This window comes from Aotus nancymaae, unplaced genomic scaffold, assembly GCF_030222135.1.
Source record: "Aotus nancymaae isolate 86718 unplaced genomic scaffold, 86718_ANA_hifiasm-v0.15.2.pri h1tg000028l, whole genome shotgun sequence".
Taxonomy (NCBI): Eukaryota; Metazoa; Chordata; class Mammalia; order Primates; family Aotidae; genus Aotus; species Aotus nancymaae.
The window spans coordinates 22,498,435-22,510,579 of record NW_026988441.1 but is presented as its reverse complement, the minus strand read 5'-3'; positions in this window follow the sequence as shown (position 1 = coordinate 22,510,579).

The window sequence follows — 12,145 nt, the reverse complement described above, 5'->3', positions numbered from 1 at the left end:
AAGCTACCAGAACAATGGCCAGGCTGGACTAGAGTCCGTGATTCCAGCTGGACCCTCTCTGTGTGGTGGCCGCTCCCCATCTGAAAGGCATCGTCTCGGGTCAGTTCAGCAAACTCCACAGCAGAGGCACTGACACCTGAGAATCCTAGCCCAGGGAGTGATCCACTCCTCTTGGCCAGCTGTCAAAACTGCGCCTGCTCTCAGACATAACAAGCATTTCTCATTTCTCATGAAGGTGACAGTTCCTCAGGCCCACAGTAAAGCAGACAGACAGACAGACAGACAGACAGACACACACACACACACACACACACACACACACACACACAGACATTTAAAAAATGCAATACATCAAAAACACTCACTCTAAAACCCTGGGGGCTGGGCACAGTAGCTCACACCTGTAATCCCAGCACTTTGGGAGGCCAATGCAGGTGGATCACTTGAGATCAGGAGATCAAGACCAGCCTGGCCAACATGGCAAAAACCCAGCTCTACTAAAAATACAAAAATATTATCCAGGTGTGGTAGCACTTGCCTGTGGTCGCAACTGCTCAGGAGGCTGAGGCCTGAGAATCTCTTGAACCAGGGAGGCGGAGATTGCAGTGAGCCGAGATCGCGCCACTGCACTCCAGCCTGGACGACAAAGCGAGACTCCCTCTCAAAAGCAAATAAATAAATAAATAATAAAACCCTAGAAGCCTTTGCTGTTGGATTATTTCTGACTCTATATTTGATACAGTCAATTTCCATCTTTCAATTTAAAGTTTTCTCACAATGGTGATAAAATATTGGATTTGGGAAAGAAAATGTACGCTGCAGGGGAAGAAGGAGGAGGCTGTTCTCTGGAGCATAAGGAGCCGAGGCTGCTCAAAGTTCTGCTGTGTCATTTTTCCTCCTCATTGCCACCCAGGGAGCATCAAGCATCATTGGTATTAGAGGATCGGAACGGCTTTCAAACCTCTGTCTTTAGGGCCCGTCTGCCAGGTGCAGTCTCCCACTTCATCTGCTGAGTAGGTTGGTAAAATCAAATCTCCTGGACCCCTCTGGGGGAATGGTTGACCTGGGCCATACACGGTGATACATCACACAGCTCCATCCCTTCCAATTAGTGCCCGGTATGCGAATGGATGTACTGAGAATTAACGTCATTGATCTTCATCCACGAATATGGCCAAGAAGGCATAATTTTTTTCTGATCAATGCTGTTGTACAATGCCCTAATATAAAAAAGGAAAAAGGGAAGGGCGTCCCCGAGCATCGGAGTGCATTGATGTGCCTCTATGCGTGCAGTTCCCATAGACCTCAGCGTCTGTTCTCTGCTGGGGATTCACATTAATAACAGACAGTCTTGCAAACACAATGAGAAACTTGTGTTCCGTACTTCCAAGGAAATCCCGTGTGTCTCCAAGAGGGAGGGGAAGTCAGGTACCTCCCACAGCAACCAGCCTGGGGCAAAGAGGACTCAGTGCCTGGCACAGCTAGGCAAGGACCAGTGGCCCACTTTATAGAAGGGGCAGGAAGCAGTGTGCTCCCCACGTCCACCCCCTCTAGGCCACTGTCTTTGTGCCACAGTTTATTGGGATCTTCTGTGGGAGGTGGACCAGGGAATAATAGGGAAAGAAAACAATTTACTTCCCCGTTACATCCAATGGGGGTAGGTCAAGCTCTCTGGGACTCTGTCCATGGTAGAGAAAATTCTAGCTCCAGGTTCCAGTATGAAAGGAAAAGGATGAAATCGTCCGGGGGTGTTATCAATCTCAAGTCTCCCTAATTTTTGTCTCCTCCTAGGGTTCCTACTGCCCCAGTCCCACCCCTCAGTCCAACTCCATTAGTCATGCCTCCTGCGGGGCAGCTGAGGCTCACCTTGTCACACTGCAGGGTTTATTTATTACCCGCACTGGGGGTATTTGCCTTTCAAAATAAAACCCTCCCTGTAGAAAGCAATGCTCCACCTAAAAGAATGACTCTCCATTTTTGGAATCTCAAGCACTGTGGTTCCCTGGTGCAGGGGCTCCCAGCTTGGTCCCCTGTTGGTGTTGGGGGACCAGCATTTATGATACCCCTGGAATCACACTGCTTAGGAAGCCACCCTTTGTGTGCCTTTCAGTTAATTTCAGACATTCAGTCATTCATGCACTCTTTCTCAAACGCTGCCTGTGCATCTGCCTCTGCCCTGCACCCACACTATGGAGATGCAGTTGTGACAGGCAGCACGGTGACAACAGCATCCAGAGTTTACCATTCCTGCCGTCCCCTCCGTCTTTGGCCTCTCCTCCACAAGTACGTGCTTTTCCTTGATAAGGAGGGAAAATTGCAATCGAGTGTCCTAACCCAGCTGTCACCAATAAATGTCACCAGTCACTAACCTCAAAAAATAAAGCTTAATTGGTAGCAATTTTGCTAAGTAACTTCAGTTCCTTTTGTCTGTTTCTACCTTTATATGGAAAAGGACACTTGTCACATGAAATTCGTGAGCTCATGTCTATACCTCACTGCCCAGTGTTGTATTATTTACTCTGCAGTATGAGTGCCTCTTTCCATTGTAATTACAAGGTCACTGGGCAGAAAATCATTTCATAGTAAAAGGGGTAAAGGGCACCTCCAAAAGAAAAAAAAAAACAGATAGGAGTGGAAATCAATCCCTCGCCTTCCTCAAAGCAGCCCTGTCTCGTAACAGCCACAATCTAGCCGTGAATCCTGCCATCTGGAAGCGCCCCCTCCTCTCCTTCCGCCTCGCTGATGCACCATCAATTTCCGAATGTCATCGACAATCCCGCCTCTTCCCCAGGATCTGATAATTTCTCTCTCCTTTTACCCTCTATCTTATTTAAACCACTTGACTCTGTCCTGTCTATTTTGGAGGTGTTGATCAAAATCCAGTTACATCGTTTATAGAGAAGTGCCCTCCGCTTCTGGATGTCTGCAGTTTCTAGTCACAAGGGCTGTGATTCTTTCAAGTGGCCAGTAAACCAGATTTTTGACAGGTGTGGAGGGAAAAAATTTCCAGGCTGAGAAAAGAAGCTGCAAGCCATCACCTCGTTTCTTGTGTTAGACTGCCATCAAGCGACGCACCAGAGAACACTGCTGCAGACCTCGGGCACCTTTTATGTCTAATATTCTGAGACCTCCCCAGGGGGAGAAAATATGAAAACCAATAAATATAAATGCCAAGATAACCTGTCATGGTCCAAATGGCCAAATTAATATTAAAGGCAGTTCTTGTCCAGGTGTCAAGAAGTCGTATGTATGTATGTATGTATGTATGTACGTATGTATGTATTTAGATCAAGTCACTCTGTTGCCCAGACTGGAGTACAGTGGCACAATCTTGGCTCACTGCAACCTCTGCCTCCCAGGTTCAAGCAATTCTTATGCCTCAGCCCCTCAAATAGCTGGAATTACAGGTAAATACTACCATGCCCAGCTAATTTTTGTATTTCTAGTAGAAAGGGGGTTTCACCATGTTGGCCAGGCTGGTCTCAAACTCCTGACCTCAAGTGACCTGCCCGCCTCGGCCTCCAAAATGCTGGAATTATAGGCATGAGCTACTATACCCAGCCAGAATTCCCTATATTCTTGAATAAAATATAAGATGGTAGAAACCTAACAATTTGAGAATTATAACCCAATTTTCAGCATTGCAATGCTGGGTCATGTTTTACTATTTGGCTCCTGATGGGAAGAAGCCAGGGGCATCCCTCGCAGCCACCAGTGCTCCAAAAGGAAAGGCCAACGGGGGCCTCCAGGTGTGTGCTAAAGCTGTATCCTCCATCCAGAGGCTGATGGCTTTTGGAGATCCTCAAAGAGCCTCAGGACCTGAGAGAAATAGGGGAACATCCTCAAGCTCACAAAGAGAGCAGCTGCACCCCAGCCCTGGCCTCTGCTGCTCTGCAGACAAGCCCCAGGTATGAAATGAGGGCCAGTCCTCCCTGGAATTGTGCATTGACAGGCAGGGTTGAAGCCTCAGGAATGAGGTGATGGTAAATGCCTGCACATTCAGATTTAACATTTTTCCCCTCAAACTCCTCAGCTCAAGCAATCCTCCTGTCTCAGTCTCCTGAATGGCTGGGACCACAGGACCACTGATGGCACGGAGAAGATGGAAATGACACTGAGTCCAGACCAGAAGGGGGACACTGCAAGCTGACAATCTCCATGTCCCAGCACTTCAGACAGCTGAAGCTCCCAGAGGGCTCCTGGCAGTGAAGCAATCTTGGGCCCCAGAGCACACAGAGAGCTTCTCCCAGGGTTCCCCTCTCTCTAGTACCAGTGGTACCTGGACTGCAGGAAGGCTGGTAGGAGTCCCCAGGGATTCCTTCATGTGACAAGCTGGACACGGGGCCCCAGACAGGTGTCAGGGCTTGAGCAAGATAAATATCTATCAGATGATTACAAAGGAAGAATGTGGCTGGGCACTGTGGCTCACATCTATAATCTCAACACTGAGAGGCCGAGGCAGACAGATCACTTGAGGTCAGGAGTTTGAGACCAGCTAAGACAACATAGTGAAACCCCACCTCTACTAAAAATAAAAAAATTAGCAGGGCGTGGTGGCGCATGCCTGTAGTCCCAGCTACTCAGGAGGCTGAGGCAGCAAAATCACTAGAATCGGGGAGGCAAAGGTTGCAGTGAACTGAAATGGCACCACTGCACTCCAGCCTGGATGACACAGCAAGACTCAATCTCAAAAAAAAAAAAAAAAAAAAAAGGAAGAGGGTGTATGGTCTAGGGAAGTATTCTCAGTAGTTATAAAACTGTTAAGTCGGCCAGGGTGCAGTAGCTCATGCCTGTAATCCCAGCACTTAGGGAGGCCAAGGTGGGAGGATCACTTGAGGCCAGGAGTTCAAGACCAGCCTGGGCAACATTTTACAAAAATGTTTTTAATTACCCAGGCATGATGACACGTGCTTGTGGTCCCAAGCAATGAGGAGGCTGAGGCAGGAGGACTGCTTGAGCCCAAGAGTTCAAGGCTGTAGTGAGCTATGATCAAGCCACTGCACTCTAGTCTGGGAAACAGAAGACCCTATCTCTAAGGGGAAAAGAAAATTGTTTTGAAACATGCAGGTATTTACCATCACAGGGAACACTGAAAGTGTTTTTTAGCTTGCAATTTCCGTGCCTCGATGAAAATGTCTCCTCTGCTCACCTATTTGGCCCATTTTTCCCTCTAAGTTTGGTGTTCTATTTATAGTAGTATTTTAAAGGTCTCATCTTCCAGTTCAGTATCTGGGTCACCTATGCTTCTGCTCTGGTTCCTTTCTTTCCATGATTGTGGGTCATAGTGTCCTGTTTCTGTGGGTGTTGTATACACTGTTTTTTACATTTCAGGCTGGATGTTGTATATTAAAGAACAGCACAGACCGGAGAACATTAAAGCGTCTTTCCATCTCCCAGAAAGGGCACCCCTTTTCATTTCGGGCAGCTTTGCTAAGGGGTTGACCTCTACACTCAATCAGGTTTAAAGAGCTTCTGATCCCCTCTGGCTTCAATTCATTTTCTTTTTTTGAAACAGGGTCTCACTCTGTTGCCCAGGCTAGAGTACAGTTGCAATCATAGCTCACTGCAGCCTTGACCTTGACCTCCTGGGCTCAAGCAGTCCTCCCACCTCAGCCTCCAGAGCAACTGGGACTACAGGTGTGTGCCACCATGCCTGGCTCATTTTTAAATTTTTTGTAGAGATGGGTTCTCACGTGTTGCCCAGGCTGGTCTCAAACTCCTGGCTTCAAGTGATCCTCCCACCTTGGCCTCCAGAAGTCCTGGGACTAAAAGTGTGTGCCACTGCTCCCAGCCTGGCTTCAAGTATCTTGAAGGGGAGGTGTGTCCCCTGCCTGCAGCAGGGCTTTGGGATTCAGGCACCACAAAGCCAGATCTCTGTGCTTCCCAGCTGTGTCCCAATTCCAGTTTGGGTGACTTTATATCAGGTCCTTTCTCGCTTACTTTCCCATATTTTGGCCCAGACTCATACAAATGTAAACACATCGCCCTTAGGTCTGGAGCCAATGGTTGCTTTCCCAGAGTTAAGCACAAATCAAAATAAGGCGGACGGAGGTGCAAGCTCTATTTTTGGTAGAGGTGGGGTTTCACTATGCTGTCCCGGCTGGTCTCAGTGTAAGCCCCCAGAGGACTCCTCGCAGTGAAGCAGCCTTCAGGTCCCAGAGCACCCAGAGATCTGCTTCCATGGTCCCTCTCTCTAGTTCCAGTGGCACCTGGGCTGCAGGGAAGCTCGTAGGAGTCCCCAGGGATCCCTTCAGGTGACAAGCTGGACACAGGGCCCCAATGAGGCTTCAGGACTTAAGGAGGATAAATATCTTCCTGCAGGCTACATGCACACAATCCCATGCAGCCTGCAATGGCTTTCCTCCAAACCCTTCAAGTGTCTCGGCAAGTCTGGGAAATCCAGTGAAGCTCTCTTAGGACCCAGAGAGCCCTATATTTATCCAGGCACTCCATTAGCTGAAACCACGCTTTCCTCAGTGCAATCAGTTCACAGAGTAACACTGGGCCAGGGTGGGGAAGAAATCTATAGTTGCATTGTATACATTTGGAATCAAGCCAGCCTTAGAGTGACTTCTGGAGGTCGAAAGACTGGAAAACTTGGATTTCAGAAACTGTTATTTGACCGGACACACCAGGTGTTGGAGTCCTGCTGTCGGAATTCCAAATGGTCAGTCTTAAACTGACTTAGAGCACAGCGCTGCCTCTTGACAAAGAGCTGGTCCACTGTCCTCCGGCAAGCACCAGTTCTTTGATTCTTGTAGACAAAGTGCCTATTACCCAGCAGGAGAGGGTTTGCCCAGCAGAAGCATCCGGTGTTAGCACTGGCACCTTGCTGCCTGGCTTCCTCAGTTTGTCAGTGGGCGGTCTCCTGCGGCACATTAGGCCTGAGGAATGACTGAGGGCTGATGCCACTGTGCCCAGGCTCTCACCACCACCCTCACCAGCCGTCCTCGTCAATATATGATGGCTGGATCAAGGGCACAGCAGGGCCAGGGAAGCGTGTAATCTTGAGTCTCAGGGACTGTTCTGACCTTGTGAGGAAGCAGATAAGGATGGCTACCACCTCTCAAGCCGTATTCTGTGCCAGGCCCTGTCTAAAGATGCATCATCTTGCTGAGTGCTCCAGGTCACCCTGGGAAGAAGGTGCTGTTAGCAACCCACGTTATACACAAGGCCTTTCTGTAGAAAAAGCATCCTGGCCTCGTCCTTCTCAAATGTGCCTGATATAATCACTCAAAAAGAAACAAAGGGCCAGGCGAGATGGCTCACACTTTGGGAGGCCGAGACGGGAGGATTACGAGGTCAAGAGATGGAGACCATCCTGGCCAACATGGTGAAACCCCGTCTCTACTAAATACAAAAAAATTAGCCAGGTGTGGTGGTGCGCGCCTATAGTTCCAGCTACTCAGGAGGCTACAGCAGGAGAATCGCTTGAACCTGGGCAGTGGAGGTTGCAGTTAACCGAGATCTTGCCACTGCACTCCAGCTGGGCAACAGAGCAAGACTCCATCTCAAAAAATAAAAAAAATTAAAAAATATTGTGTGTATATATACACACAAAAAACCATACAAATGGGTGTGTGTGTATATATATATATATGAATATACACATATATGTACTTATACAAATAATATATTGACTTTGTTGACTTGGTGGATTACAACTTTCACTGACAATAAAGGCTTCCATGCTCTTATTGCAGGTCTGCTGGTATTCAGGATCATGACCTTTTCTTATACTTAAGAAAAGTGGTAAGGCTGGGCACAGTGGCTCATGCCTGTAATCCCAGCACTCTGGGAGGCCAAGGCGGGTGGATCACCTGAGGTTGGGATTTCGAGAACAGCCTGACCAACATGGAGAAATCCCGTCTCTACTAAAAATACAAAATTAGCTGAGCATGGTGGCACATGCCTGTAATCCTAGCTACTCAGGAGGCTGAAGCAGGAGAATCACTTGAACCCAGGAGGCGGAGGTTGCAGTCAGCCAAGATCGTGCCACTGTACCCCAGCCTGGGCAACAAGTGCAAAACTCCCTCTCAAAAAAAAGAAAAAAAAGGCAGTAAAAAAAAATACTACTAGAGGCCAGGTGTGGTGACTAACACCTGTAATCCTATGGAAGGCCAAGGTGGGTGCATCACTTGAGGTCAAGAGTTCAAGACCAGCCTAGTCAACATTGGGAAACCCCATCTCTACTAAGAAAAATACCAAAATTATAGTTGGGTATGGTGCCTGGTGCCTGTAATCCCAGCTACTCAGGAGGCAGAAGAATCGCTTGAACCTGGGAGGCAGAGGCTGCAATGAGCCAAGATCGCACCACTGCACTCCAGCCTGGGTGACAGGGCAAGACTCTGCCAAAAAAAAAAAAAAAAAAAAAGAAATATTATTAGAAATTATATATATATATTTTTTAAATCCAAAAGTGGAGAGGAGATACAGGAAAACATACTTCTCCACTGTATTGTCAGAGGCTACCAGGTAAATAGTTTCTGTAAATTTAGTGTCTTTATTTTTATTTTTTTTTTTTGAGATCGAGTTTCACTCTTGTTACCCAGGCTGGAGTGCAATGGCGCAATCTCAGCTCACCACAGCCTCCGCCTCCTGGGTTCAGGCAATTCTCCTGCCTCAGCCTCCTGAGTAGCTGGGATTACAGGCACGCACCACCGTGCCCAGCTAATTTTTTGTATTTTTAGTAGAGACGGGGTTTCACCATGTTGACCAGGATGGTCTCGATCTCTTGACCTCGTGATCCACCTGCCTCGGCCTCCCAAAGTGCTGGGATTACAGGCGTGAGCCACTGCGCCCGGCCCTGGTTTCTTTATTTACAAAAGAAGTTCTAGTTTTCATGAATACCCACTTATTTAATAGTTGAGGCTTAATCGTTCCGAGCTTACATATGAGATTTTTCTTTAATACTCAAAATAGCAGCCTGAATGTCTCAGAGCAACAATTAAAAGAAACCTGTACAAATACAACAAAGTGTGAATTGCAGAATCAAAGAGCATATATGAGTGTTCACTATTGAAATATTTCCATTCTTCTGCATATTTGATTTTTCATAATAAATTCCTGGGGGTAGGAGGGGAGTCACCTGCAATGGTGTCATCAAATCTTGACTTCTTGTGAACTTTCACAAGGCCACTACTGGGACAACACAAGTGTATCCACGTTTGGAAGTTTATCATTTATAGTTATAAAAAAGAAAAAAATTAAAGTCTTGTTCTCACCAAATGCAACTTGAGAAACAAAAGGAAAACTCTCCCATAACTTCATTTACCCAGTTATAAAATCTTTTATTATAGTCATGTCTTTGTAATTTTTGTGTATATATTTGATTTTATTAGTTTGTAACCTTTTAAAAAGTTGTACGTAATTTGTTTAATGGCTGCATGGTATTCCATCGTGTTATATAAATGTGTTAGTAGTGGCAGAGAACCAAGTTACCCCGAGAAACTGGAGGCGAATCCATAAGCGTTTGCAACTTCAATTCTTGCCTTGTCAAAAGAAAGAATTCAACTGAGGGACATAAAACAGAAAAAGAGACTGAAGCAAGTTTTGGAGCAGGACGGAACATTTATAAAAAGCTTTAGAACAGTAAAGAAAGAAAATAAGGAAAGTATTAGACAACCTGGAAAGACAAGCGGGCGACTCCAGAAACCACGAGCACAGCCTGCCCTCGTCTTGGGGTTTTACACGCTGGCCTACTTCCAGGATCTTGCATTACTTCTCCCCATCCTGAGATCTTACAGGGAAGCTGCTGATCAGTTTCAAGTGTTTTCCATCTGTTAGGGGTCTGCCTTTTCCCTAGCACCAGTTGTGGCCAATTGCTTTAGAGAAAACAGTTAACAACCGCCTGACCATCACCTGATGGTCGCCCAACACTCCTGGGGTGTGTAGCTGGGAGCCTTCTCCTGCCCTGCTCAGACCTGACTACCTACCTACTGTAACAAATGTACCATACCTAGGAACACTTTATAAAAACAGATTATTGAGACCCACCTGCTGAAAATGAATCCCCAGGTATGATAACAAGAAATTTGAAATTGTGAAGCTTGCCCTGTGATTGTGATCCTACATTTGATCAATGGATCAAGCAAATTAAGTGTGTGCTAACTAGGTAAATTAGTGCATTTAATAATGCATTAATTAGCATACCTAATTAACCTAATTTGTTAACACACAGTTAATTTGCTAGATCCAATATGATGAAACATAGCACTGTTTTCACATTTTTGCTATTAGAAACAACAATCACAACTATCCTCACAGGTATCTCTCTGCATATACAAACAATTATTTTCTGAGAATAATCAAGTGGTTTGCTTGCTTTTTAAAAATATTTTAGTGATGAAGTAACTATGGAGTAACTGTAACTCAAGGAAGGACGCCCCATCCGACCACCATCAGGGAATTCCAGGGGAGACTGGCCGTTACCAGGGATGCCAGAAGGGATCGACTGGGAATTAAGAGCCCTAACAACCCTAGAAAAGAACTTTCAAAGACGGAGGTCTTCTCACTCATCTCCATCATTACAGAAAGTATTGCCCAAAACGGGCCCCCCTTGAGTATACAGCTCTGAAATTGGCTAACATCTTCTGCTGTCTCATTCAATTTTAAAGTTCACATTTGTGAAGGGCTCTATTGTTCAACATGGTGACTATAGCTTATAACAATGAATTTCAGTTAATAATCTGAATTTCACTGAGAGTAGGTTTGAAGTGTTCTCATCACAAAATGAGTGTATTAGCATCGCTCATAGCTCATTTAGCCATTACACAATGTACACACATTTCAAAACATATTGTACACCATAAATACATACAATTCTTATTTGTCAATGTTAAAATAAAAGCTTTCATTTGGTAGTTCACATGTTATCAGTCCCATAAATTACTATTTTCAGGCATCTGCAAAGGCAGCATGTTTTGGTTTAAATGTTGTTTTTCCAAATTTTATACATATAAAATAAATGTATAAGTGTATACATATGCAAAATATAATACACAAATTTTATATAAAGTCAATGCACTCGGGGTCACTGGGATAAACCATTTTCAGTGCCTGCACCCTTATGTTTAAAATCAAAATGGTACAAGGTCACCACCAAAGATATTGTAAGCCAATGTTTCTCAAACTAAAACTCTTGGACACACTCCCAGAATCCCCTGAAAAGTGCTGAAGACCACAAGAATGTGGAATGTGACCAACTCAATATACCTGTGGAGGCTATATGAGCAAACAGCAAACTATTCTCATGAAAGCAGGATGTCCGCAATCCGCCGCCAGAAGGAATGTGGAGGGTAAATCAACAGTCCTTGTCTCAAGTCCTATGCTCCTTGAGGTTACCTGAATATCTGGAACCTGTTGAACAAGGAAAGCGGTCATGTGAACCAGTGATAAATCACGTAGCTTACAGACAGTTACCCCTTCCTCCCTGTTCACTCCATCTAATAAATACAAAAGGCTGTAAAAGCTGAAGGCCTTTGTTCACTAGAAGCAAAGAGTCCCCAATCCCTTCTTTCAAACAGAACCTTCTGTCTTTCTCTTCAATTCCGCATTCTTCCTCCTCCATTCATGAGATAACAACCACAAGTGACATGAATGAAGAAGGTCTGCTGGAGCAGAGAAAGTGAAACTGATCAGATGGACCAGGAACCCCCGGGAGGGGTCTGCAGGCAGTAGATATAAGGTCAGCGCCCTAAAGAGGTACTGGGAGTGGGAAGTTTCTAACTTGGGCAGAATCTGTCTACTGAGGAGCAACATTATGTGCAGTTGCTTAAAGTTTTACTTTACAGTCTGGTGCTCAGGTCAGTTCTAAGTAAAATTTCGATGCCACAAAAGAAATAGCACTCAAAGATAAGTGCGCTCAGCAAGGCAGTTTACTTCTATAGAAGGGTGTGTACAGATGGAACAATGGCCGCACCCTTGGACGAGGCGGGAAGGGGTATTTATGCCTGAACGGGGTGGTTCCTACTGCTGTGTCATCCCCTATGGGCTAGGGTTAGACCAGACAAGCTAGACCAATCCCGACTGGCTATTTTAAAAAGAGCAGGGGTCTGAGCTGGAGTGGCAGGGCGGGTGTTTTGACAGGAAGGTGTGTCAGAGCAGGTAGCCAGGGGTGATCAGGCTACCAGGATGAGTCCGGATG